This window comes from Pogona vitticeps, chromosome W (assembly GCF_051106095.1).
Source record: "Pogona vitticeps strain Pit_001003342236 chromosome W, PviZW2.1, whole genome shotgun sequence".
Taxonomy (NCBI): domain Eukaryota; kingdom Metazoa; phylum Chordata; class Lepidosauria; order Squamata; family Agamidae; genus Pogona; species Pogona vitticeps.
Genome location: NC_135798.1, coordinates 876,780 through 902,571, shown reverse-complemented (window position 1 = coordinate 902,571; position 25,792 = coordinate 876,780). Strand labels below are relative to the sequence as shown.

The 25,792-nt window shown below is 46.6% G+C and overlaps 1 long non-coding RNA gene across 1 annotated transcript in view; it reads left to right on the top strand.

Moving 5' to 3' along the window:
* Positions 1-13,897: 13,897 nt before the first annotated feature.
* LOC144585011 (uncharacterized) overlaps positions 13,898-25,792 on the top strand; it is a 37,896-nt gene continuing 26,001 nt past the window's right edge. Inside the window, exon 1 of the long non-coding RNA XR_013539518.1 lies at positions 13,898-14,024. This is a non-coding gene — a long non-coding RNA (uncharacterized LOC144585011). The remainder of the gene's footprint in view (positions 14,025-25,792) is intronic.

The following is a 25,792-nucleotide window of genomic DNA, read 5'->3' as shown; positions in this document are numbered from 1 at the left end:
CTTTGCTTCTGGCTGTTTGGTTAAGCGGTGTAACCTTGACTCTGTGAAACCATTGCCAGTAAAAGAATTGCCCCATGTCTGAATGGACCCTCAGATGTGGGGCACTTAGCTGGGTCTCCTGAACTATACCTTAGCATCCTAGGACCATTCCTTGTACCAGTTAAACTCTGCCTGCCAGATGGATGTTGTTTGTTTGTTCATGCCATGGTCAACTCTGGGGCGGATTGCTGTTTCATCGACACAACTTTCATGAAACAGCACCGGATCCCTGTACAAGATAAAGAGATCCCAACCCTAGTCGAATGCATAGATGGACGTCTCCTCCGCTCCGGTCCTGTGACCCAAGAAACTCAACCGGTCATCCTCCAGGTTCAACACCATCAGGAGTAACTACAGTTCAACATCGCCCATATGCCCCATTTTCCACTTATTTTGGGACTTTCCTGGCTCTGAACCCATAATCCCTATATGATGTGCTACCTTAGTAGGGACATGGAAGGAGCCTCCCGAAAGAGTGGAAAATACACTGCAGCAAAACTCGCTGCTATGCGATTTCATTGCTAAGCAATTTTAAAGAGCCCATGGAAATGCATTAAAATGCATTTAATGCGTTCCTATGTGCTTAAAACTCACCTTATGCGAAAATCCTCCATAGGGGCGACCATTTTCGGTGCCTCTAATGCGAGGCAAAACAGCGGGTGGCCATTTTGTTTACCCGTGGCCATTTTGGAATCGCCGATCAGCTGTGCGAAAATGGGGGCTTTGCAAAGCGCATTTTCCCCATAGGGGCCATCGCAAAGCGATCGCTCTTGTGATGGCAAAAAGTCCATCGCAAAGCGATTTCGACGTAAAATGGAGCAATCGCTGTGCGAGGCACCACTGTAATTGCGAGCACACCCAGGCGTTCCCTAAATTGCACTGTAAACTTGCTGATGAGCAAAATGATCCAATGATCCATGTAAAGGACAATAATTTCTATACAGTAAATTCATTTAAATAGGTGCTTCTGGTTAAAAATAGTCTTACTATCTTAACATTTTAGTTTGTTTTAATGATATCTCTATTTCATATATGTCCATAATTTTAAATTGTGCAAGGTTCTGATATGAATAAAGATGTGCTGTCAAATCCCTTCTGACTTACGGCAACCCTAACAGAATCAAAGAATGTGAATATGTCCAGTGGTGATTGGGTCTTGCCCATCCTCAGTGAGTTTCCATGGCCAAGTGGATATCTGAGTTCAGGGCTCACCCGTCCTTGTCTAGCACTGGATTTCTTTACACAGATGTCACTGGCTTATCTGTATCGTATATCGTTTGTCCTTCACGGGCTTGGCTATATTTTCTAGTATGATTTAGAGGCACGCACCAAATTCAACAGAGAGCACAAAATGAGATACTTGACACAAGTGGCAGCTAAATTAAAAAATTCTTTTCACTAAACCAAATTGAAAAAATGCTTACATGCATTTGGATCGTATCAGATGGAATCTCTGCCTGAACAGAAGGCTAGGGACATCTTATGTTTCCCTCTGAAAAAAATGGAATCCATTATGCAACCTGCCATGTGCAAGGCTGTGTGTTGCTTGTGTGTGGGTGTGGCAATTATATATGCTCTTTGAACTAAAAACACCAGTTATGCCACACACAATCCCCTCAAGCAGCCTGGGCGATTTATGTCAAGTTCCAGCCACCCTGTGCAGCCAGCTGCAAAGCGGAAGATTCCCGCCTGGCAACAGCGCTGTGAGAAGCAGTCCAAGAGTTGCAGCTTGGTGGTCAACGTCAACAACATACAATATGCACAAGTCAGCAATGGACGCCTGCTCCACAGGGCTACATCCACCGCTTCTGTGAAAAATCATGTTGTTTTTCTGGTAATCCAGAACTGGACTTGAAATTATAGAACTCTTCCGTTTTTATAATTCCTGCGTCTGCATGCCACCGCACAGGAACTGATGCATTAGATTTAGCTAAGCTCCAGGTTACTTCTGATCCTAAAAATCTTTCTGGCACTTCCAAAATGTAATATATAGAAGTCGCAGATTCCACTAGAATGGGCTGGCACCAGTTGATAGATTCATTTACAGTATTGCTTCCTAGTATGGAACAACCTTGGAAGAGTCGCATACGGGTTAATGCAGAACATTAGTTTCCAAACTGCAGGGATTTGCACCGCCTGGGAAGTAGCAAGCCTGAAAGGTTTATTTTCTGTTTTGAATTTCAAAACAAAAGCTTTTCAAATCAAAACAAGGAACTAATATCTGCTAAGCAGATGACATCTATGTACAGGGCAGAAAAGTATGTTTTGGCTGTGATTATATAGCACTGTTGGGCAGCCTCTGGTCTGAGAATTCAATATATCCTGCTTTTGCATTTTTCCTTAAGGGATTAAGTCACTGCGACAAAGGGAAATGGAAGACAATGGGGGGGGGAACCCATGCAGGCAGGCATCAACAAGTGTAGGTGAGAGGAATACCCGCAATTTTTGCTTGCATCCTTGTATATGTTCAAGTCATTCAAAAGCATTCACATTTTCAGAAACACTAAAAATGAACACATCACCCCAAATAGTGTGCACAACCCTCCTCCTTCCCATAACTTTTTGCTTGAAGTACTGCACAATTATTTTGTGATGCTAACACTTTTCCAAAACTGCCGTCATTGGCTACATTTTGCAGACCAAATTCAGAGCTAGATTATCATGTGCATAAATAACTCGACTCTGATCTGTTCAAAGCAGTCACATAACAATCAGTCTGAAATTCACCTTCGGCTTTCTGCCTGTTCTACACACAATCTCTCTCTCTCTCTCTTTATATATATGAATGACACCCGTTCCCTGCACATAGGGGATTCTGCACATTCAGGCTTAGGCTGATCCCAGTGTGGTACGGCTTGTTTGCTCTTCTGTTCACATATCACATCTGTTAATGTTTCTCTGGGGACTAATAATACAAGTCATTCCAATACACACTTGATTACCTGGGCAGGTAATTGAGAGGCAAGGAATATTCAAATTAGGCCTAAACTACCTAAGTACCTCAGAACCTAGCAACGCTTGGGCTTTTCAGTTTACGGGGAAATGACTTGAAGCTGAAGACATGAATCTTGATGTCTCAACCGAAAGCACGGCCATGTCGGTCTATTAGCTTTATGGCAAAAACAACCAGGACACAGTGGAGTCATTTCTTCAGTCTGGAAACTCTGATTTCCTGACTGTTGCTCCTTCTCAGCAATGACTTCCTCAAGATCCCCAAAGATTGTTATTCCTGCTGACCTCACCCTTGCTGCTCCGTCAGACGGCCTTCTGGTCTCTCATGCATTAGAACAGGGGCCATTCTAGGACAGAAATCAACTTAACCCTCACCCGACTAAGACTCGCATGTGCGCCTTTCATCTGAGAAACAAAGAGGCCTTTTGGAAATTTCAGGTTTACCAGAAAGCAAATCCAAACAGATCTCTTTTTTTGCCCTCAAATATCTAGATGTTATACAGATTGAGCACTGACACCAAAACACAAAGCAAAAGGTCTGTGCAAGGAACGATGTTATTTGAAAGCTATCAAGAACCAGTTGGGGCACACAACCGGAAAGGCTGCAGACGCCCAGCCATGGCCCTGTGCTTCCCGTAGGCCAGCCCCGTGTGGTATAGTTCCTACAGACATAGCCCTCCGTGGGCAAAATTCTGCTGGCGTCGCTTTGTGTGGCATAACCTGCAACAGGGACCAGAATTATAAAGCTTCCTATCATCTCCCTTTCAGGTTGCAGGGCTCCCCCCTTTTGCCTGGGGAAACTTCAGAAGCATTTGGAACAGGAAGCAGGGAGGCCATTAAGAGTAAAACATTGCCACCCGAGGGGCTGATCCTACGACCAACATTTTTTCTTTTTACTATTAAAGGCTCCATTCCATTCGTGATATTTCAAGACTCCCAAAGGTTTAGGAATCCTCAAAACTTGAAAGGAGAGGATATAAGATTTTAATTGTTTTAAATTAGATGCTTTGAGGGCCTGATCAGGGTTATGCTGGTACAAAGTTATATAGCAGTATTTTCTCCTATGAAAGCTACAGAATCATTGCAGGATCCCTGAAAGCAACCCCTATGGATAAAATCTCTTCCCTAGCAGGCGTTGCCTCAGAGGGACCTATTGAGGGAGGTGGCAGCTAAGAACAAAAGACCCAAAAGCCTCTACCTCAAAAGGTGCCTCCACTCTTTGGCTCTTCCCCTTCCCCCTCCCCGAATAAAATCGAGGAAACATTTTTCACGACCTTGGTGACTCTTGTAGAAATAGCAGAGGATGCCAGGACTATAATGCAGAAGGAAAGAATGATTCAACACTTAAAATGGGTAGAACCTCGGGGAAACCTCTAGCCCTCAGTCCCACAGAGAACCGAGTTACCTGGAAGTCACTTAGAGCCGGCTACGGAACGGAGTGGGAAGAAGAAACTGAGTGGATCTAAGTAAAGGGGGCTTTTGCGCCCACATTCATAGAGGAACCGGCGGCCCCTTCACCCCTCGGTCAGCGTCCTCGAGGCCTCGCAATGTGTATTGATGAAAGATTTTAATGCTGACTGCCTCAGATCTTCTTGATGTTGCCTCTTAAATGGGGGGGGGGAACAATCTGATAAATCTCTTAGTTGTTCTGTGGTTCTTCTGGCCCAAGCAAAGAGAGATCTGGTGGTTTCAAACCATCCCCGCAGGCTTCAGTCCAGCTTCCAGAGAGAGGCCTGCTATGCTTTCAGTCTCCTCTCCGATGAAGTCGGCATTCCCAGAGTCACTAACCTGGAATTAAAGGGTGCTGAACTCAGTGGAGCTTATGTCTGAGCCACCAACAACAAGAAGATACTGGGAATTCTCCAGACTTTCCAGGACGAGCAGGAACATGTTAGAAGGATGGATCACACCACTCTATACTGCTGCTCTATAGGCCTCTAAGCAACCCAAGATTTGAGTGGCGAACATCAGACGATCGCACAACCACTTCTTACAAAAAGCATCTCAGAGACTGGACATCTGCGGTCATCTGTAAAGAGAGGACTTTGTTGCAGGCCTGGCCCACGTCTGTTTTATTGATGTCATAAAACAATCCAGTTAGTGTTAGATCCAACCACAAAATGCGGAAAAAAGAAGGGGAAAATGATTATACAGGACTTAGAAGGAAAAGATGCTTTATGACATATTTACGAAATTTTAAAAAGAGTCCTAAAATACATTCAGCATTACTGAAATATATGGTTAATGAAACAAAATGAAACCTATGGATATGAAGAGCCACAAGGTGCATAAAATCCAAAATATCAACTATTTATTACCAAGCAACACAGTGGTCGAACTGGGTAATTCTTGTTATCAAGGCAGGACGGAAGATCACCTCTACCAAGCCAGGGAAATTGGAAGATTTCGATCCAGTTATTTAGGGACACCAGGATCAGCCCGAACTTTGACAGCTAGAGGTGGGAGGGGGCGGATTCTCTCTGCGTGGGCAAAGCAACTTAAAACCTCAAAACATTCATTTCTTTCAATGGAAAGAAAATGGATCCCCCCCCCTCATAAAAATGACACAAAAAGAGCCCTCCTAAATTTGACCGTGTCTCTCTCTCTCTGGTCCGGCCAGATGCTTCAAGGAAGCACATAAGCATGTAGGGAAGGGGGGGAAGGGGGGAAATCCCCCCAAAAAAACCCCAAGGAGAAGCCTTGGAGAAGAAGAAGGGAGGGGGGGAGAGACTGCGCCTTGCCTTTTTGGCCTTCCTGGCAGGGAGAGCGGAAGGGGCACCTTATTTGAGAGAGAGAGAGAGAGAGAGAGAGTGTGTTTGCCGGTGTCCCTTGCAGAGACCGACACGGCCGTCCCCCCCTTCTGCAAGGAGGAAGGCTTGTTTCTATCTTTCAACTTGCACAGAAAGAGAGAGAGACGGACCTTCCTTCCTTCCTTCCATGGAGCGGGGCCAGCCGAGCTCCCGCCTCCCCCCTCACCCGTTCCCGGGGGGGGGGTGACCTGCCTTCCCCATGGACTCCCCCCCTCCCCTCCCCTTCCCCCCCATGGACCGATCCGGGCTGGCTTTCTTTCCCCGGAGAGGGCGCTGGCCCTGGCCATGGGGGGGATTGCAGTGGGGAGGGGTTCCTGGAGGGCCATCAAAATGGGGGGCGCAGGAGGGCCTGGGAAGGATTCCCTGCTTTCAAGGGGGAGAAACAGCAAAGGCCCCTCCTCTTCCTGCCCCCCTTTGAGGCTCCGCCCCTTCCACTCCCCTCCCCCCCCGCCCTTTTCATTCAGGAAGACAGGGAACTCTCAAAGGGGGAAGAGGCACTGGATCGGTGGGGGGGATCTGCGGGGGGGGGGCGTGTGTGTGTCCGCTGGAGGGCGTCCCTCCCCAAAGGGCTCTCAAAGGAGGAAGAGGCCGCCGCTTGGCCGCGGAGGGGAGCGGCTTCCTTGTGAGTTTCCCGCCAGAGGACCTTAAAGGAGGTGAGCAATCGGGGGGGGGGGGATTTCTTTTTTTTGCGAGACGGGGGAGGGGGTGGGGGGGCCCTGGGTGGGGGGGCCATAAGGGCATAGAAGGGGCTGGAGAGAGAGATTTGATTGATTGATTGAGTGATTGATTGATTGATTGATTGATTTATTTATTTATTTATTTATTTATTTATTTATTTATTTATTTATTTATTTATTTATTTATTTATTTTATATCCCACCTATCTAATCAAGATTACTGTAGGCGGCTTACAACAACACAAACGAACAACGATATAATTAAAAGCAATTTTACATAGGGAAGCTTATAGCAAGATGGGACAGAACTAGGGAGTGGAAGGAAAGGGGGGTCAGGAACTGACAAAGGGGAAGGCCTGCCGAAACATCAATGTTTTTAGTTGTTTTTTGAAAATGCCCAGTGAGGGAGCCGTGCGAATATTAGGAGGGAGATTGTTCCAGAGGCGAGGAGCCACCGCCGAGAAGGCCAATTTCTTGTCTTCTCCTTCTGGGCCTCCCTCGGTGTTAGGCTCCTCAGCCTCACCTCCTGGCTCACACGAGTGACACGGGTAGATCTTGGTGGGAGTAGGCGTTCCGCCAGATATCGAGGCCCTAAACCGTTTAGGGCTTTATACGTAAGCGTCAACACTTTGAAGTCGATGCGGAAACGGATGGGCAGCCAATGCAATGCAGCCAGAGTGGGAGAAATATGTTGGTATTTTTTCACGCCACTGATAAGTCTGGCTGCCACAGTTGAGACTCCACGGGGCCGAGAAACTCTCCCCAAGCTGTACTCTCTGGGGACGGTCCTCCAAGAAGGAACGGATCCAGGACAGTGCAAGGCCACCGATTCCCAGCTCAGAGAGCCTCCCCAGGAGAATACCATGGTCAATGGTATCAAAGGCCACTGAGATGTCGAGGAGGACCAGCAGGAACACTTTTCCCCTGTCGGCCTCTCTCAGTAGGTCATCACACAGGGCGACCAATGCCGTTTCTGTACCATGGCGCGTCCTGAAGCCCAACTGAAAAAGAGCCTCCCTTCCCCCCCTGCAACACCCCCCAGAGCCCGTGCACTCCGGATCGGGCCCCTCTCCCCACTCTGCAATCCGCAAAGGCCCTCCTTGCACGGAGGGGGAGAGGCGTCTCTTTAATTTTTGTCCTCTCCCCCCTCTTTCTTCTCCAAGGGGCTGTAAATGGGGAGGGGGGCCTGAATGGGAAGCCTGGGAGGGGCCTCGATCCCACCCTTCCTCCCGAGCAAGGCACCCGGGCCCTTTTTCTCTGTGTGTTCGTGTCGGTGTGCCCTCCTCGGCTTTCCTTCGAGCAGACCCCCCCCTCTTTCCCCAGATCCTGCAGGCACCCTTTTTTTGGGGGGGGTTGACAGAAAGGGAAAGGAGGGCGCGTCCCCCCGTGCTCTTTCTCTTCCACCCAATTTCTCCTTCCTCTGGAAAACCCCCCAAACATCACCCACCAGGTGAGAAGCGGGCTATGGGGTGCAGCAGGGAAGGAGGGAGGGGGTTGCAAAGTGGGGACATGGGGGGTCCCAGAAATGGGGCTTTGTGGGAGAAGAGAGGGTTCAGCTGGGTGCAAAAGGGGCTCCTTCCCCCCCAGATGCCTGGCCGGCCCTCCTGAGCCTCTTCTGGGTCCCCTTCCCCCTCCCCTTAATGGTGTCTGAAGGGGGTCTCTTCTCAAAGGGCTCCCCCCTCCCTCTTGGCCCCCCTTCCTCACCTGTGCCAGAGGTGAAGGCTTTTTTTTTCCTCAGGTGGGATGACCTGCCGTGAAATAGTTTGTGAGATCTTGTTGAGGGGGGAGGAATCAGGAGGCTCTCCCACCACCCGCATGGGTGTCCCCTCTCCCATTTCTGCCCCCCCTTTGAGGCTCTGCCCCTTCCTCTCCTTCTCCCCACCCACTCTCTATATAGAGCTTTTCCATCTTTGGCTGCAGAGAATATAATCTATCTGATTCCGCTATTGCCCATCTGGTGATGTCCATGTGTAGAGTCGCCTCTTGTGTTGTTGGAAAAAAGTGTTTGTGATGACCTGCTTGTTCTCTTGACAGAACTCTATTAGCCTTTGTCCTGCTTCATTTTGAACTCCAAGGCCAAACTTCCCTGTTGTTCCTTTTATCTCTTGACTCCCTACTTTGGCATTCCAGTCCCCTAGAATGAGAAGAACATCTTTCTTTGGTGACAGTTCTAGAAGGTGTTGTAAATCTTCATAAAATTGTTCAATTTCAGTCTCCTCAGCAATGGAGGTTGGTGCATAAACTTGGATTATTGTGATGTTGAAAGGTCTGCCTTGGATTCATATTGACATCATTCTATCATTTTTGAGATTGTATCCCATTACAGCTTTTCCCACACTTTTGTTGACTATGAGAGTTATTGCATTTCTTTCTTTCTTTCTTTCTTTCTTTCTTTCTTTCTTTCTTTCTTTCTTTCTTTCTTTCTTTCTTTCTTTCTTTCTTTCTTTCTTTCTTTCTTTCTTTATTTATTTATTTATTTATTTATTTATTTATTTATACCCCACCCATCTGGCCTAAAAGACTATTCTAGGTGGACCACTTCTATAGGATTCTTGCTCACAAGAGTAGATATGATAATAGTCTGTATTGAATTTGCTCATTCCCATCCATTTTAGTTCACTATTTATTCTTCTCATTTCCAGTTTGACCACATCCAGCTTCCCAAGGTTCATAGATCTTACTTTCCAGGTTCCTATGCAGTATTCTTCCTTGTAGCATCCGAATTTCCTTTCACTTCCAGGCACATCCACAGCTGAGCGTCCTTTCGGCTTTGGCCCAACCACTTCATTAGCTCAGGAGCTACTTGTCCTTGTCCTCCGCTCCTCCTCAGTAGCTTGTTGGATACCTTCCATCCTCAGGGGCCTATCTTCCAATGTCATTTCTCTTAGCATTTTGTTTCTGTCTATGGAATTTTCTTGGCAAAGATACTGGAGTGGTGTTCCAGTTTCTGCTGCAGTTTCGTCAGAACTGTCAACTATGACCTGTCCGTCTTGGGTGTCCCTGCACAGCATAGCCCATCGCTTCTCTGAGTTACTCAAGCCCCTTCACCACAACAAAAAAGCAATCCATGAAGTAAGAGTTCCATGCTAGGGAACATGAAAAAAGGAGATGGAAAATAAAACAACTGTATTGCAAAAAAGGCATGATGGCACTGGAAAAGGTGCAGAAGAAAGTGACAAAAATGATGACTAGGCTGGGGCACCCCCCTGATAATGAAACATGACAGCATTTGCGGCTCTTTAGAGAAAAGGCATGGGGGGGATGATTTAGACATCTAATATTATGCAGGGGAATTGATCAAGTGAATAGAGGGGAGCTCTTTTCCCTCTCACACAATACCAGAACCCTCAGGGCACATCCACTCTAATGGAGTGTTGGGAGACGGAGAATGGAGAAAAGAAAATATTTCTTGACCCAGCGTTTTATTAGTCTTAGTCTTAGTCTTTTCTTTTTTCTTTTTTCTTCTCTTTCTTTTTCTTTTATCTGATATGGATTGGAAGGCCTGCCCTCCCAGCGAGGGGCCTCTGAACATCTCGGTGATCATGGGTAGAGGGAGATACAACGCTGACATAGTTCCTACTCATGTTAGAAGAACGACGAACAAATGCTTGAAGGTTGTTCGTTGTTCTGGGACTGTGATCAACTGTCAGCATCGAGGTAGCCAGACCAGCCAGCCCTCCACTCTAGAACTGGTGCTGTTGAATGCCAGGTCTGTATCCAATAAGTCCCAGGTGATTTAGGATCTCATCCTGGAGGAGGATGCAGACCTGGCATGCATAACTGAAATGTAGATTGGCGGAGAGGGGTGTCCCCCCCCAGCACTTGCCTGTCCACCCGGCTATGCTGTCCAGCACCAGGGTAGACTGGAGGGGCAGGAGGGAGTAGCCATTGTATATAAAACCATTTTGGAGGTTACTAGGCACTCATCAGTGGTAAAGCCAGGTCTAGAGGCCCTCCACATGCCGACTGGGGCCAGGAATGGTATTGGGATCTTGCTGGGTTACCGCGCTCTCTGCGACCCAGCCATTTCCGTACCGGAGCTGGTGGACTTTGTCTCTGCGGCATTGTTGAGATCCCCGAATCTGTTGGTTTTGGATGATTTCAACATTCACACAGAGCCAGAGACTTTTGGGCCAGCTCTTGAGTTCTTGGAAACCATGGCTTCCTTGAACAGGTTCCAATATGTCAACGGCCCTACCCACGTGGGTGGTTACATGTTAGACCTGATTTTTTCCACCAATTAGGGTGAGTGTGGTCTGATGGTGACTGACCTCGTGTCGGTCCCCTTGTCATGGTCAGATCACCACCTAATAAAATGTAACCTCTTAGGGGAGCAGGGACCCACTTCTATGGTCCACCCTTGAAGGCTACCGGGTCCTGTAGGATTCCAGGATTTATTTATTTATTGATTTGATTTGATTTGATTTGATTTGATTTGATATTTGATTTGATTTGATTTAGACCACTCTCATGGATGCCATGAGAGGAGTTGCTCCTGTCGAGGCTCTGGTTGATGGCTGGTTTACTGCTGCCACCAGAGCTATAGACACAATTGCATCTAAATGCCCTCTTCAATGCAGAGCTCAGCCTGCTCCCTGGTTTAATCGGGACCTTCAAGCAATGAAGCAGCTTAGGAGAAGGCTAGAGCGCAAGTGGAGGAAGAACCCAATGAATTATAATTGGATAGCTGTCAGGGTCGCAACTAACCTTTACCTGGCTAAGGTAAAGGCTGCTAGTCGTGCATACTTCACTAACCGGATAAGCGAAGCTTCAAATCAGCAGGCGGAGTTGTTCCGTATAGTGTGCAACCTACCCAGAATTGGTCTGAGTGACGGGCCTCCCGCTAGTATTTCACCGGACCAATTTGCAGCATTTTTAAAATCTAAAGTGGATGCCATTTGCTGGGAGCTCTCCTTTAAATACAGTGAATTGAGCAGAGATATCCAGCGCTCTGTCTTCCACGGTGACTCTAGATCTTGTTCAGCCGGTGACATCAGATACTGTGGACAAAGTGCTTGATCGCTGTCATGCCTCCTCCTCCTCCCTTGACCCTTGCCCGGCCTGGCTAATCAAAGCAGCCAGGTCAATAGCAACCGAATGGGCCACAGCAATAATTAATGGGTCTTTCCCTGAGGGCAGGGTTCCTCCTGCCCTCAAGGAGACACTCATTAGGCCCATAAGGAAGAAAGCTAATTTGGCGGCGGACGAAATTGGTAATTATAGGCCCGTTGCCAATGTTTCTTTCATCTGCAAAGCGGCTGAGAGGGTGGTGGCTGATCAGGTTCAGGCTCTTTTGGATGAAACAGACACCCTGAATCCATTCCAGTCGGGCTTTAGGCCGCACCACGGTACAGAAATGGCATTGGTTGCCCTGTATGATGACCTGTTGAGGGAGGATGACAGGGGTAAAATATCTCTATTAGTCCTTCTCGACATCTCAGCAGCCTTCGATCCTGTCGACAACGATATCGTCCTGGGGAGGCTTTCTGGGTTGGTAATTGGTAGCCTTGTGCGTGTGTGGCTCCGATCCTTCTTCAGGGACCTTCCTCAGAGAGTACAGCTTGGGAAGAGGCTATCGGCCCCATGGACCCTCAATTGTGGGGTTCCGCAGGGCTCGGTTATCTCCCCAATGCTGTTTCATATCTATATGAGGCCACTGGGTGGGGTCATCAGGGGATGTGGGGCATCGTGTCATCAGTATGCTGATGACACCCAGCTTTGCATCTCCTTTTCACCAACTGCAGGTGATGCCATTCTGTCCCTCCAGTGTTGCCTGGGGACTGTACTGCAATGGATGCAGGAAAATGGGCTGAGGCTGAACCCAGACAAGACAGAGGTCCTGAGGGTTGTTGCCCCCACTGTTGGCAGTTTGGGTGATTCTCTCTCATTTGTGGGGGTGACCCTTGGCGCAAAGAGTGGGGTCCGCAGCTTGGGGATCCATCTGGACCCGGTGCTCACCATGGAGACTCAGGTGGCATCGGTGGTCCATACCACCTTTTTCCATCTTTGGTGGATCGCCTGGCTGCGGCCCTATCTTGACAGGGGGGCACTCACTACCTTGGTACATGCGCTCGTAATCTCAAGATTAGACCACTGTAATGTGCTCTATGTGGGGCTACCGTTGAGGTTGATGCGGAAACTCCAAGTGGTGCAAAATGCGATGGCCAGACTCCTTAGTGGAGCAAGAAAATACCACTATATTTCTCCTATTCTGGCCGCCTTGCACTGGCTGCCCATTCGGTTCCGCTTTGACTTCAAAGTCCTAATGCTTACATATAAAGCCCTAAACGGTTTAGGGCCTCGATACCTGGCGGAATGCCTACTCCCACCAAGATTTACCCATATCACTTGAGCGAGTCATGGGGTGAGGCAAGGGAGCTTGACGCCGAAGAAAAAACAAGAAACCGGGCCTTCTCGAAGGAAGCTGCCTCCAGAGATTCGTGTGGCCCCTTTGCTGGGTATTTTGAAAAAACTATTAAAAACATGGATGTTCAGGCAGGCCTTCCCTCCAATTAACATTTGATTCTTTTCTCTTTTCTTTTAAATTTATTTTTTATGTTCTCATCCCCATCTTGAAGAACTGGTCATTTGACATAATAATTTCTTTTTGTTATACAGTGGTGCCCCGCATAGTGGCGATATTCCGTTCCAGAAAAATTGTCGCTATATGGATTAGTCACTATGCGGAACAAAAAAGCCCATAGAAATGCATTAAAATGTGATTAATGTGTTCCTATGGGCTTCAAACTCACAGTTCAGCGAAGATCCTCGATAGTGCGGCCATTTTCACAGCCTGTTAAGTGAGGAATCCGTCCCAGAAAACAGTGGGCGGCCATTTTGAAACCGCCGATCAGCTGTTAAAAAAGCATTGCTTTGCCATGATCGGTTCCCCAAGCAGGGAACCGATCATGGCAAAGCACCGCCAGCCAGCCCCAGACAACGCCCAGCCTCCTTGGTGGGGCTGTCCCAGGGCGCAGACAGGCGGGCCGGAGGGTCTTTCTCTGGCGAGTGAGGGCTCGGAGGCAGCCGCTGGGGTGGGAAGGAGTGCACCATCCACCCACAGCTCACCAGCCAGCCAGCCCGGGAGACACAGGGCCTCCTTGGGTGGCAGGTGAGCCAGGGCTTGGAGGTAGCCACCCAGGGCAGGAAGGGGCCTGCCAGCCACCACCAACCATCCAACCCCAGACGCCTGGTCTCCTTGGTGGGGCTCAGGTGGGGTGAGGAGGGGGTCTCTGGCACACTGCCCCCCGTCCAGACGCTGCTGCCCTGATCCCAATCCCCACTGGGCGCCTCCTCCTTTGCAGCACTTCTCGCCGTGACTGCTCTCTGGCTCGGCGCCCCAGGGGTGCGTGCGGGGATTGGGGCCAGGGCCTTTGCCCTGCCCTCCTTCCAAGGCGCCAATCCGGAGTGCCCCCGTTCCCCCCTCCCGCTGTCCCCTATTTATGCAGGAGCTCTGGGGAGGGTACTGCGGTGCTTATCAGCTGTTTAAAAAGCCTTGCTTGTGGCACCAATCAGCTGTTTTAACAGCATTGCTTTGCCATGATCGGTTCCCCAAGCAGGGAACCGATCATCGCAAAGTGAAATTTCTCCATAGGGAACATCAGAAAGCGATCGCAAAAGCTATCGCAAAATCTTCATCGCAAAGTGATTTCATCATTGTCCGAAGCAATCGCTATGCGAGGCACTACTGTATTGTTGTTTTATGTGTTTGTAAGCTACCTAGAGTGGTCGCAAGACCAGATAGATGGGATATAAGTAGAATAAATAAATAGAATAAATAAATAGTCTTTGGAACTGCTTGTCACAGGATGTGGTGATGGCATCTGCCTTAGATACCTCGAAAAGGAGATTGGACGGATTCCAGGAGGACATGATGGGGATGTGCAATCTCCAGGCTTAAAAGGAAGGTCCCTGCAAAGGAGAGATGCAAGAGAGGGGAATCAGGAGACGGGGATCTCCTGGGCTCCCAGAGGCATCTGTTGGGGCCACTGTGAGATACAGGAAGCTGAACTAGATGGTCCCTTGGCCTGATCCAGCAGGGCTCTTTTTAATATTTTTATGTTCTCTTGAATGCCTCCATTGGTGAAACACTCTTGGCCTCCACTGAACTTGCTGCAATTTGTTAGTATCCTACCTGAGGTGCAGTGTCCAGAACAGGACACAGTACTCTAGGTCAGTGGTTCCTAACATGGGCAATAATGCCCCCCAGGGAGCGATTTCATTTTTCAAGGGGGAGGTAGAACGAAAAGGGGCGGTGTGGGGGCAGTGGAACAGAAGGGGGCGGTAGGGGGCGCTGGAAGGCAGCTGCAGCCGTGGTGCTGCCCATTGAATTAAAAAAAAGAATTTAAAACTGCTACAAGGCAATATACAACCCTAATTTGCTTCTCTATTTCCTTAATATAAAGTCTACTATCTACAGAATTTCTCTCTAACATTGCTCTGCTTTTTCAAAAAAATTATTTTGAGACCCAAGTGGGTTGCTATCTTGAATTTAGGGTTCAGACAGCAGCAAAATCAATATTCCTTTCCTTTCAAACAAATACTCTATTACTCTAAGATTTTCCGATTCTTAAAATTCTGTTAGGACTTGTAGCTGAAGTGACAAAACCAATTGCTAGCATATTATTGCCAGCAATGGAATTAATATGCCAGCTGACATATTATTGGTCAGTATGAAGGCTAAGTCTTTTGGTGAAACTAGAATGGGCCATTATTACATAGTCCTGGCTATGTTTTCATCAGGATGTGGTCAGAAACCATGGAGACATATTGTTTTTAATTGCCACCCTTTAGTATCAGAGGTAGTTTATGGAAGATAAAGTGGTTTTATCAAGCTGCATTTTTCAAGCTTTGGAACACACAGGCTTGTGTCTAGTAAGGATCATCTTGCTGTACAGCGAAATCATCATCAAACGAAAATAAAAAACCCATTAGAATGCATTAAAAACTGGTTAATGTGTTCTAAAGGGGAAAATACCTCATCGTCTAAGCGAAGATCCTCCATAGAGCGGCCATTTCCCGGTGCCTGTAAAGCGAGCAATCAGTCCTAAACACAGCGGGGAGCCATTTTGCACAGCGGGGAGCCATTTTGTGAACAACTGTTTCAAAACCATCATTAAGTGAAAAATCGGTTCCCGAAGCAGGGAACCAATCATCATAAAGTGGATTTCCCCCATTTAAACATCGTTTTGTGATCACTATTGCAATCGCAAAAAACTCATTGTAAAACGGATTCGTCGTGGAGTGGGGTAATCGTCAAGCAGGGCACCACTGTATATAATTTGTCGCTCTGATTTTTGTTGCTTTCCTTCTGTAAAATTTTTCTTTGTGTCTTTTTAACCCTTTTTATAGTGTGCATGAATATGTATTTTCCTCGAATCTTAATTTGATTTCAGAGTTTTGATCTTGAAATTTTTAGTTCCTGCATTGCAGTTTGTTTTTAAGCCCTTTTTATATTTCTTTTTGCATCTTAAACGTCACTTAAATGTTACTGTTTTTTTCCCGGGCATTTCATTTTCTTGCAATTGAATTTTATTTTCAAGGGTCATTGGATTTAAGTGTCTTGAATAAATAAATAAATAAGAAAGATATTGCCGTGGGGAGGAGGGCAATGATAACTTCCTCAATGGCTCAACCTTTCAAAAAGGTTAAGAACCACTGCTCTTGATGAGATCTAACCAATGTTGAATACAGGGGAACCAGGACTTTCTGGGATTTGGAGACTCTCTTCCTGTTAATCCCTCCTAAAATACTGTTTGTCTTTTTTGTAGCCACATCACACTGCTGGCTCATACAGTGGGGTCTCGACTTACGAATGACCCTACTTGCGAACAATTCAACTTATGAACCCGCCCAATAGGGAAATAAGGACTCTACATACGAATGTCCCTCGAGATATGAACAGGAAAAAAGTGCCCCCTCCCTCCCCTTAGAGGCTTCTGGAGGGGAAAAAGGTGTCAGAAACTTAAAAATAAATAAAACAAAGTCACTTACCAGGCCTTGGTAGTCCCCGAACTGCAGGAAAAAGAGCACCAAACAGCTAAAAGCCGACACCCTGCAGGGAGCCTGGCAGCCATTTTGTGCTTTTCCCCGCTTCTGCCCTCCCTCTCCCTGCCTAACAGCTGATCGGCTGGCTCTGAAGAGGCTTCCGGAGGCTTGCTCAGCACCTAAAAAGGCTGAGGTGTGAGTTCCAGACTCCTGCCTGTGTGTCTTTGTGCTGAAAAAAATCAGCACAGCATGCTTCAAAACATGCTTTAAAATTGGCTTCGTTTTCTTCACCAAAGGGGGGGGGGAAGAAAAAATATCCCCCTCTAGTGGTAGAAGGTGGAATAGCAGCTTCCCATTAGTTTCTATGGACGGAAAAGAGCAGATACAGATTAAATGGTTTTCAATGCATTCCTATGGGAAATGCAGATTCAACCTACAGACTTTTCGACTTACAAACTGCCTTCCAATACGGATTAAGTTTGTAAGTCGAGACCCCACTGTATTCAGTTTGTGATCTATGACATGATCTTTTTTGCTTATAGTATTGCTGAGCCAGGGATGTGTTTTTCTGTATATCTTGACTTCAGAAAAACATTTGACCAAGTGCCCCAAGATATCCTGATTAGCAAGCTAACTAGGTGTGTGCTGAATAGATCAAGTATTAGGTAGATACACAGTTCGTTACATAATCCTACTCAGAGAGTGATGATTAATGGCTCCTTCTCTAACTGAGAGGAGGTCACTAGTGGGCTACCCCAAGGCTCAGTCCTGGGTCCTGTGCTCTTCAATATTTTTATTAATGATGTGGATTGGGGATGCAGGGAAGCTTGTCAAATTTGTAGATGATACCAAATTGGGCGGAATAAAACCCACAACAACAATTATTTATTTATTTAATATTCTGCCCATCTAGACTGAAGTCTACTCTCGGTGGCTAACAACATAAAAGAATAATAAAATAAAATAACAACATTTAAACCATAAGGATATCAATAAATAGATCAGATAGGCGGGATACAAATCAAACAAACAAACAAAAAACAAATAAACCAAGTATTGATAGGAAGGAACATCTTCCTAAAGAGCCAGGTCTTCACTGCATCTATTAGAGCTCTCTTTGGACTTTCTCTATGCCCAGGAACCCAAGGGAGCCAACTCTATCTTAGAAAAGCGGATCAGGGACATTGATTTCCAGTATTCCACTGCAATGGCTCGTAAAACGTGCTCCATCTTGCACCTTGGTCTGAACTATAATTTCTCCCAAAGTGCTAGGTATTTAGGGAAATTGACTATCCCAAAATACAGGCACGTTTTTTCATGAGCCCGGTTTAACTGTCTCCAATCCGCAATTTTAGATGGGCGATACTCTGGCACCCCTTACGAAAAAAGATTGTGCCCCTGTAAGGATAAAGAAATTGAAACTTTGAAGCATGTCCTTTTGGAATGTGATTTTTATAGAAATGAGCGTATCAAATTCCTCAAGCCCTTAATGAATATCTTCCCAGGTAGGACTCCGATTTGGTACACAAAATATTTATTAAGCAACACTAACAAGTTAACAACCGAATCAGTGGCCAAATTCCTTCTGTCTGCTCAAAGAATACGAAAAATGATCTATGTATTTATTATTTATTTATTTATTTTATTTATATCCCGCCTATCTGATCAACGGACCACTCTAGGCGGCTTATAACAGGGATGAAACAATAGCTAATGCAACTTATATAAAAACATATTCAACAATTAGATCGAACGCAAGGAGGGAAAAAAGAGAGGAATCAGAAATTGGCTGGGGGGGGAAGGCCTGCCGGAACAGCAATGTTTTTAGTTGTTTTTTGAAAATACCCAGCGAGGGAGCCGCACGAATATCAGGAGGAAGGTTGTTCCAGAGGCGAGGAGCCACCACCGAGAAGGCCCGATTTCTTGTCTTTTCCTTCCGGGCCTCCCCCGGCTCCTGGCTCACGCGAGTGATACGGGTAGATCTTGGTGGCAGAAGGCGTTCCACCAAATATCGAGGTCCTAAACCGTTTAGGGCTTTGTATGTGAGCATCAACACTTTGAAGTCGATGCGGAATCAGATGGGCAGCCAGTGCAAAGCAGCCAGAGTGGGTGAGATGTGTTGGAATTTCTTCACCCCAGTAAGGAGTCTGGCCGCCGCGTTCTGCACCACCTGAAGTTTCCGCAGCAACCTCAAAGGCAGCAACACATAGAGCGCATTACAGTAGTCTAATCTTGAGATTACAAGCGCATGCACCAAAGTGGTGAGCGCCCCAACATCAAGATGGGGCCGCAGCTGGGCTACCTGCCTGAGGTGGTAAAAGGCGGTTCGGACCACCGACGTCACCTGGGATTCCATAGTGAGCGCCGGGTCGAGATGGATCCCCAAGCTGCGGACCCCATCCTTGGCAGGGAGGGTCACCCCCCCAAAGGAGAGGGAGTTTCCCAAGCCGCCGACTGTGGGGGCGCCCACCCTTAGTACCTCCATCTTGTCCGGGTTCAGCCTCAGCCCGTTCTCCTGCATCCATTGCAGTATGGTCCCCAGGCAGCACTGAAGGGACAGAACGGCATCATCTGCGGTCAGTGGAAAGGAGATGTAGAGCTGGGTATCATCAGCGTACTGATGACACCGGGCTCCACACCCCCTGATGACCCCACCCAGCGGCCTCATATAGATGTTAAACAGCATTGGGGAGATGATCGACCCCTGTGGGACCCCACAATTGAGACTCCACGGGGCCGAGACGCTCTCCCCAAGCTGCACTCTCTGGGGGCAGTCCTCCAAGTAGGAGCGGAGCCAGGCCAATGCAAGGCCCCCTATACCCAACTCGGAGAGCCTCCCCATGGTCGATGGTATCAAAGGCCGCTGAGATGTCGAGGAGGACCAGCAGGGACACTTTGCCCCTGTCAGCCTCCCTCAATAGGTCATCACACAGGGCGACCAATGCCGTTTCTGTACCGTGGCGCGGCCTGAAGCCCGACTGAAATGGATCCAGGGCATCTGTTTCATCCAGGTGCGCCTGCAGCTGGTCGGCCACCATGCTCTCCACCACCTTACTTAGGAAGGAAACGTTGGCGGCGGGCCTGTAGTTACCAATCTCGTCCGCCGCCAAACTTGGTTTCTTCCTGATGGGCCTAATGAGTGTCTCCTTGAGGGCAGATGGAAATCTGCCCTCAAGGAAAGACCCATTAATTATTGCAGTGGCCCATTCCATTGTTGTAGGCCTGGCTGCTTTGATTAGCCAGGCCGGACAGGGGTCAAGGGAGGAGGTGGTGGCACGACAGCGGTCAAGCGCCCTGGCGACAGTGTCAGGCGTGACAGGCTGAAAGGAGTCAAAAATTGCCGGGCTGGACATCTCAGCTCGACTCACTGTATTCAAAAAAGGGGAAATGTCCCGGCGGATGGCCTCCACTTTAGATTTAAAAAATGCTGATATATATATATTCACATGGCCAGTGTGATTTAGACACGGAACGCTGTTTACCTTCCCACCGAGATGGTACCTATTTATCTACTCGCATTTGCATGCTTTCAAACCGCTAGGTTGGCGGGAGCTGGGACAGGCGACGGGAGCTCACTGCGTCGCGTGGATTCGATCTTACGACTGCAATTTACCTTTTTATACTGTTTTAACTGTCCTGTAATGTTTTAATTGCTTCCTCATACATATAAATATTATATGTATGTATTTTAATGGGTCGGAGACTGCAAATAAAGATTGTTGTTGTTGTTGATAAGATTTTGTTGTTTAGTCTCGTCTGACTCTTCATGACCCATGGACCAGAGCACGACAGGCCCTCCCATCTTCCAATGCCTCCCGGAGTTGGGTCAAATTCATGTTGGTCGCTTCAATGACATTGTCCAACCATTTTGTCTTCTGTCATCCCCTTCTCCTCCTGCCTTCACACTTTCCCAACATCAGGGTCTTTTCCAGGGAGTCTTCTCTTCTCATGAGTTGGCCAAAGTATTGGAGCCTTACCTTCAGGATCTGTCCTTCCAGTGAGCACTAAGAGTTGATTTCCTTCAAAATGGATAGGTTTGTTCTCTTTGGAGTCCAGGGGACTCTCAAGAGTCTCCTCCAGCACCACAATTCAAATTTTGATAAGATAGAACTTCATTATTGCTCAAAGGAATTGATTTCCAATTTTATGACAGGTCCTAGAATATTAATAGCTAGATTATGGAAAGATAAAAATGATATTAAATTAGAAGATTGGTACAATGAAGTATGGGACACTGAGCTAAATGATAAATTGACTATTGAACTTAAGATGAAAAGAGGGGAAATAAGTTCAAATATTTTGATGCTATTTGGGGTTGATTTATTGACTTTGTATTAGTGAAAGGAAAGGGTAAAGCCTCTGAACAACAAACAATACAATTTTGGAAAAGAGGTTCATATTAAAAGTATTGTTCCAAAGGGTCCCGTGGGTACGGGGGTGCACTGTGGTTTAGATTGTAGTAGTAAGTATTTTGTTTTCTTTCATTTGTTTTGTAAATTTAAAAATAATCTTAAAAAAAATCTTATACAGTGGGAATAACATTTTTTTCAAACAAAACATTGAAGAAGAGGTTAAGAAGACTGATAAATCTTTTTTTAAAAGTTGTTAGAAAGTTGGTAATGTTACAGGTGAGAAGTCTGCCAATCTCCCCTCTGACCAAAGTGGTTGAGAAATTTTCTAGAAATTCTTAAATGGGTTTATAAAAGATTGGATGAAACGGATACAAGATGGCAAGGAAATAGGGGAGCTGGTGGGCGAAGGGAGGATTTCATGAGGAAACATAGTTGAGTTAGAAAAATGGACAAAAGAATGAAAAAGAAAGGAAGAAGGTAGAAAATTTGTGAAATTTGATGAAACTATTGGAAAAAAAGACTGATATTAGAAGCAATGAAAAACAGAAAGGAGATCGTAAGTGAAATGTACAAACCATGAGAAGAGGCAGGATATAAACCCGAGGAGTTAAAAAAAAGACATGGTTAAAGAAACTGAAGGGAAAGATTGGATTAAATGTGGAATAACAGAATTATGAAGCCTACGTCCATAAGGGTTAAAGAAAATTGCTACAAAGTAAAATGGAGATGGCATTTAATTCTGGTGACATGGAATATATTAAATAATAATGCATCACCTCTGTGCTGGAGATGTAAAAAAGAAAAAGGGACATATTTCCATATGCAGTGGTTCTATCAAATAAGGAGGAAGGAATGGATGCTGTTTTTAAAGGAGATTAGGGGAAATAACTCGATTGAATCCATGACTGCCTTATTGAATATGGTTAATAATAACCAAGGGAAGAAAGAAGAAAAAGAATTAGCTATTAAATGGTGCCTATGGCAAGGCTCATCTTTGCAAGGAATTGGAAAAGCCATTACCTGAGGGACAATATAGAAAAATGTGGAATGTGGCCATTGATGACAATGGACCAGTGAAACAAAAATTAGAAGAGGGATATTGAAAACTAGTAAGTTTAAAGCAATATGGAATATTTTTCAAGACTATGTCTTTTGGAAAGAGAAGAAGGGTAGCCCGGGAGGATGATCAATGTGCTTTTGGAGAGAAACAGGGTGCTACGAAATGCAAAAATGACCATCATCCTAACCCCAACCTAGTCCCTAGAGGAAAGGTGGCAAGAGGTGGAGAAAGATGGAAGTGAGCAGCATGGGTTAATTTCAGCTGATGGGATGGTGTGTATTGCAATTTGTATCCTCTCTTTATTTTCTCTTTGTGATTTTCTTTTCAATAATGGAGGTTCATCGGATCCTAGAATCTCTGTCTCCGTGTATCTTTCACCCCTTCACCTAGCGTTGGGATTCAAAATGGAAACATTTTCCCTCAATGTCCTCTCCTTATGACCAAAGATCATCATCCCCAAACTTTATTTCAATGATGTTTCTGCAACAGATTCAGTAGGTTTTGGGGAAATGATGGACAAAGATCCAGGCAAAAATTTTTTAAAACATTGTGGGAACATTAGGGGAGAAATCCTCAACCCACATTTATGTATGTATGTTTGTGTGTGTGTGTGTGTGTGTGCATGCGCTCCATTTACCATTTGCTTAAAAGAAGTGGCACCTTCTCTAAAATCCACGTCTGGGGCCCGATAAATGCACAAACGCCCACACCCGCACCCTGCAATCTCCCCACCTCTTGTTTCTTTCCAGAGGCTGTGCAAAGCTTCCCTCTTCCCTGTGAGAACCTCCCGGCAGGGGCCCTTCTTGAGGAAGAGACCGCACGCCTCCCTCCTCCTCGGGTCTCCAGCTTTCCCTTCCCTTCCTCTCAAGGGCAGCTGAGGCTCCACGCCCGGCCAGGGGAGACCCTGCCTTGGTCGTCGCAGGAAGAAGCCAAAGAGAGACAGGAAGAAGGTTGGCGGGCGTTCTTCTGGGACAGCTTCAATCCTGCAAAAACTATTCTCAGAACTTGGAAGAGGTCATCAAGGATCACTTTCCCTCTCAAAGGGGGAGAAAGGGCATCCTTTGGGATATTAATCCCCTTAATTCTGCAGCAGAAACTCACGGTGGAGAATTAAGCGAACGTGTTTCTCTCCAGCTTCAGCAATTAATATTTTTTAAAGATGTGCCTGACATGTCAAACGGAAGGATAACAGATGCTCCTCAAACCAAGTCAACTGGAACTGATCAAAAAGACTCCATGGGTTGAAAAAAGGTCTACTCTGGGAGAGAAGTGAAAAGAAGGCTGTCTTCCATCTTTCCCTCTCCACCAATCCCCGCATGCAGGAGTGAATTCTTCACTTCACCCTCTTGGATCCCAAAAGAAGAAAGGAGAAATTCAGGGGAGGCCCCATGCTAGGCTGTCCAGGGTTGGAATCTCACTGACAGCAGGAATGGGAACCAAAAGAAAAACACTCTGCACATGTTCACAGAGGCACTGCTGTAGACAGTACAACTGGGACTCATGCAACCCTGGTTCAAACCCCCACATAGCCAGGAATCTCACAGTGTGTGCTTGCTTTCACAAACCAGAGGCCTCCAAAACTGGTTTGGTTGGGAGTTACTCAACAGATGACAGAATGAAGTCGACAGGACAGTCTCACAGCATATGGGGATTTCATGTCACCGTTTTGATACTGTCATGGGGTCCAAACTTGTTAACTGAAACAGAGTTAGCACAGCAGGTGCAACTAACCAAGAAAATTGGGAAGTCATCCTGTATCAGCAGACGATGGAAGGTGTAAGAGAACGATGTAATGTAATTTGTCGGGGGCTGATGTGCGTATAAACGAGGAGGAAGACATGCACCATTTGCTTCAGTTTGAGAGCTTATGCTATCCTGAACTCAACTGTTCTGAGAGCTCACATTGCCTCAGAGACAGAGAGGCTGCCAGTTGGTCTCTCTCTCTCTGTCTGTATGTTTGGAAACGGACGAGTGAAAGGAACTATTTGTTTGAGACTTTTGTTCCACCAGGACTGAAGAACTTGGGGGAGAACGCTTCAAAACCTGTCATTTCACACCAACTCAGTCCTTTGCACTGTCAGGCCCATCTCGGTGGCCCCTCTTGCCCTCACCAGGCACGACGGAAGATCTGGTGGAAGGCGGCCTCCAAACGCTCCCGATGCTTCCTGTGATTGGGCTAAACTTCTCTGAAATACTGATGTAAGCTTTACAAGATCTCGCATCCTGCTAATCATAGGGTTATAATTTAATGAATATACAAACACAGTGTTGCATCTGATCTCAAAGAATGAAAGAGACATTACCTGCTCTAAGGGGGGTTTTGGGTTTCTCTTTTTGTCCAGAGAAAAGTCGGGAGAGCATCAGCTGAACCTCACCCCGTCCCTGGGAGAAAAGGGGAAAAAGTCATTCTGGAGGCTTCTCGGACGGACAAAACTAAAAGCTTTCCCTTAGCATAGAAGCCTTTGTCTTGCTGACAATCTGGAGAATGCAATTCTTTTAAATACCCTCTGGTTTATGAATGTGGGGCGGGGGGAGATTGTGTGCCCAAAATATTTATTTATTTATTTATTTATTTATTTATTTATTTATTTATTTATTTATTTATTTATTTATTTATTTATTTATTTATTTATTTATTTATTTATTTTATATCCCGCCTATCTAATCAATTAAGATTACTCTAGGCGGCTTACAACAATAAATAACAATAAAAATAATTCCCAAAGCCAGGAAATAGCCCAAAACTGCTTCACAACATTATGCCTGCCTTGCCAGCAGGAAAAAGGAGGCCGAGCCTGACAGAGCAAAGGGTGGCTGAAGGGTGGTAACACCCAAGTGTCTAAAGCAGGGGATCCCCAACATTGGGCCTCCGGATGTTCTTCGTACTTCCACTCCCAGAAATCCTGGCCAGCAGAGGCGGCGGTGAAGGCTTCTGGGAATTGCAGTCCAAGAACATGTGGAGGCCAGAGGTTGGGGACCTCTGGACTCTGCAGGAGACCCTCTTCTGCTCTTTGCCCATCACAGCCCTGACCATGGCTTTGTGTCTGGGGGAGGAGTGGTCACTTGATGAAAAAGGGGAGTCAGATTCTGGGATGTTCCCTCACGTGGTGTCGCTCTGGGAATGGCAGGGGTGCTGGGGGGGACGGACTCCTGTTCAACCCCCCCGACCCTCAGCCTTTGGAGTGTTTCAGGTTTCCATTAAATCCCAGTACAGTACTATTTCACAGAGGCATGAAAAACTAGAAAGAGGCTATGAAGAAGAATGTGGTGGTCCGGCACCACCCGTGTGATGATGACACGCAACTTCCGCCTGCTTTTTAAGATCTTCCAGGAGGCCCTTCGCTCAGCCTCTCAGGCCCCCAAGGTCTGGCCATCTAGCTGACCACCGTCCCCTGTGCCAATGAAAACAGCAAGACATAAACAAGCAAAGAGGAGGAAAGTAATTTTGAATGAATTAATGAATGAATTCTAAGCTAATTAAAAATCTAATGACTGAATTTCCTGCCTCTAAGAACGTCTCTTCCTGGAAACCAAGCGGAGATTCAAACAATTTCCTGAGAATATTTTTGTAATCAAAAATCAGCAGCAGCACATAAGACTCCACAAACACACACACACACACTTCCCTCCGTTGCACGGGTTTCAGCAGACGCCTTGGCTGCCATAGAAATGAAAATTCATCATCATCCAGATCCCTCCCTCCCAGCCCACCCCCTGTCTTCTCACCCCTCCAATCCCCATTTCTCTGCCCACCCTCCTATCCTCCCCACCCCTACCTCCACCTCTTTGCAACCCTCTCTTCCTTTTCCTCCCCCCCACAAAAAGGCCCCTTTCCCCAAAGTTTTCTAACAAAAGTGGTTGGGGGGGGTTGTGTCCAGAATTTGGCTCAAGAAGGTTGGGGGGAGGAGGGAGAAG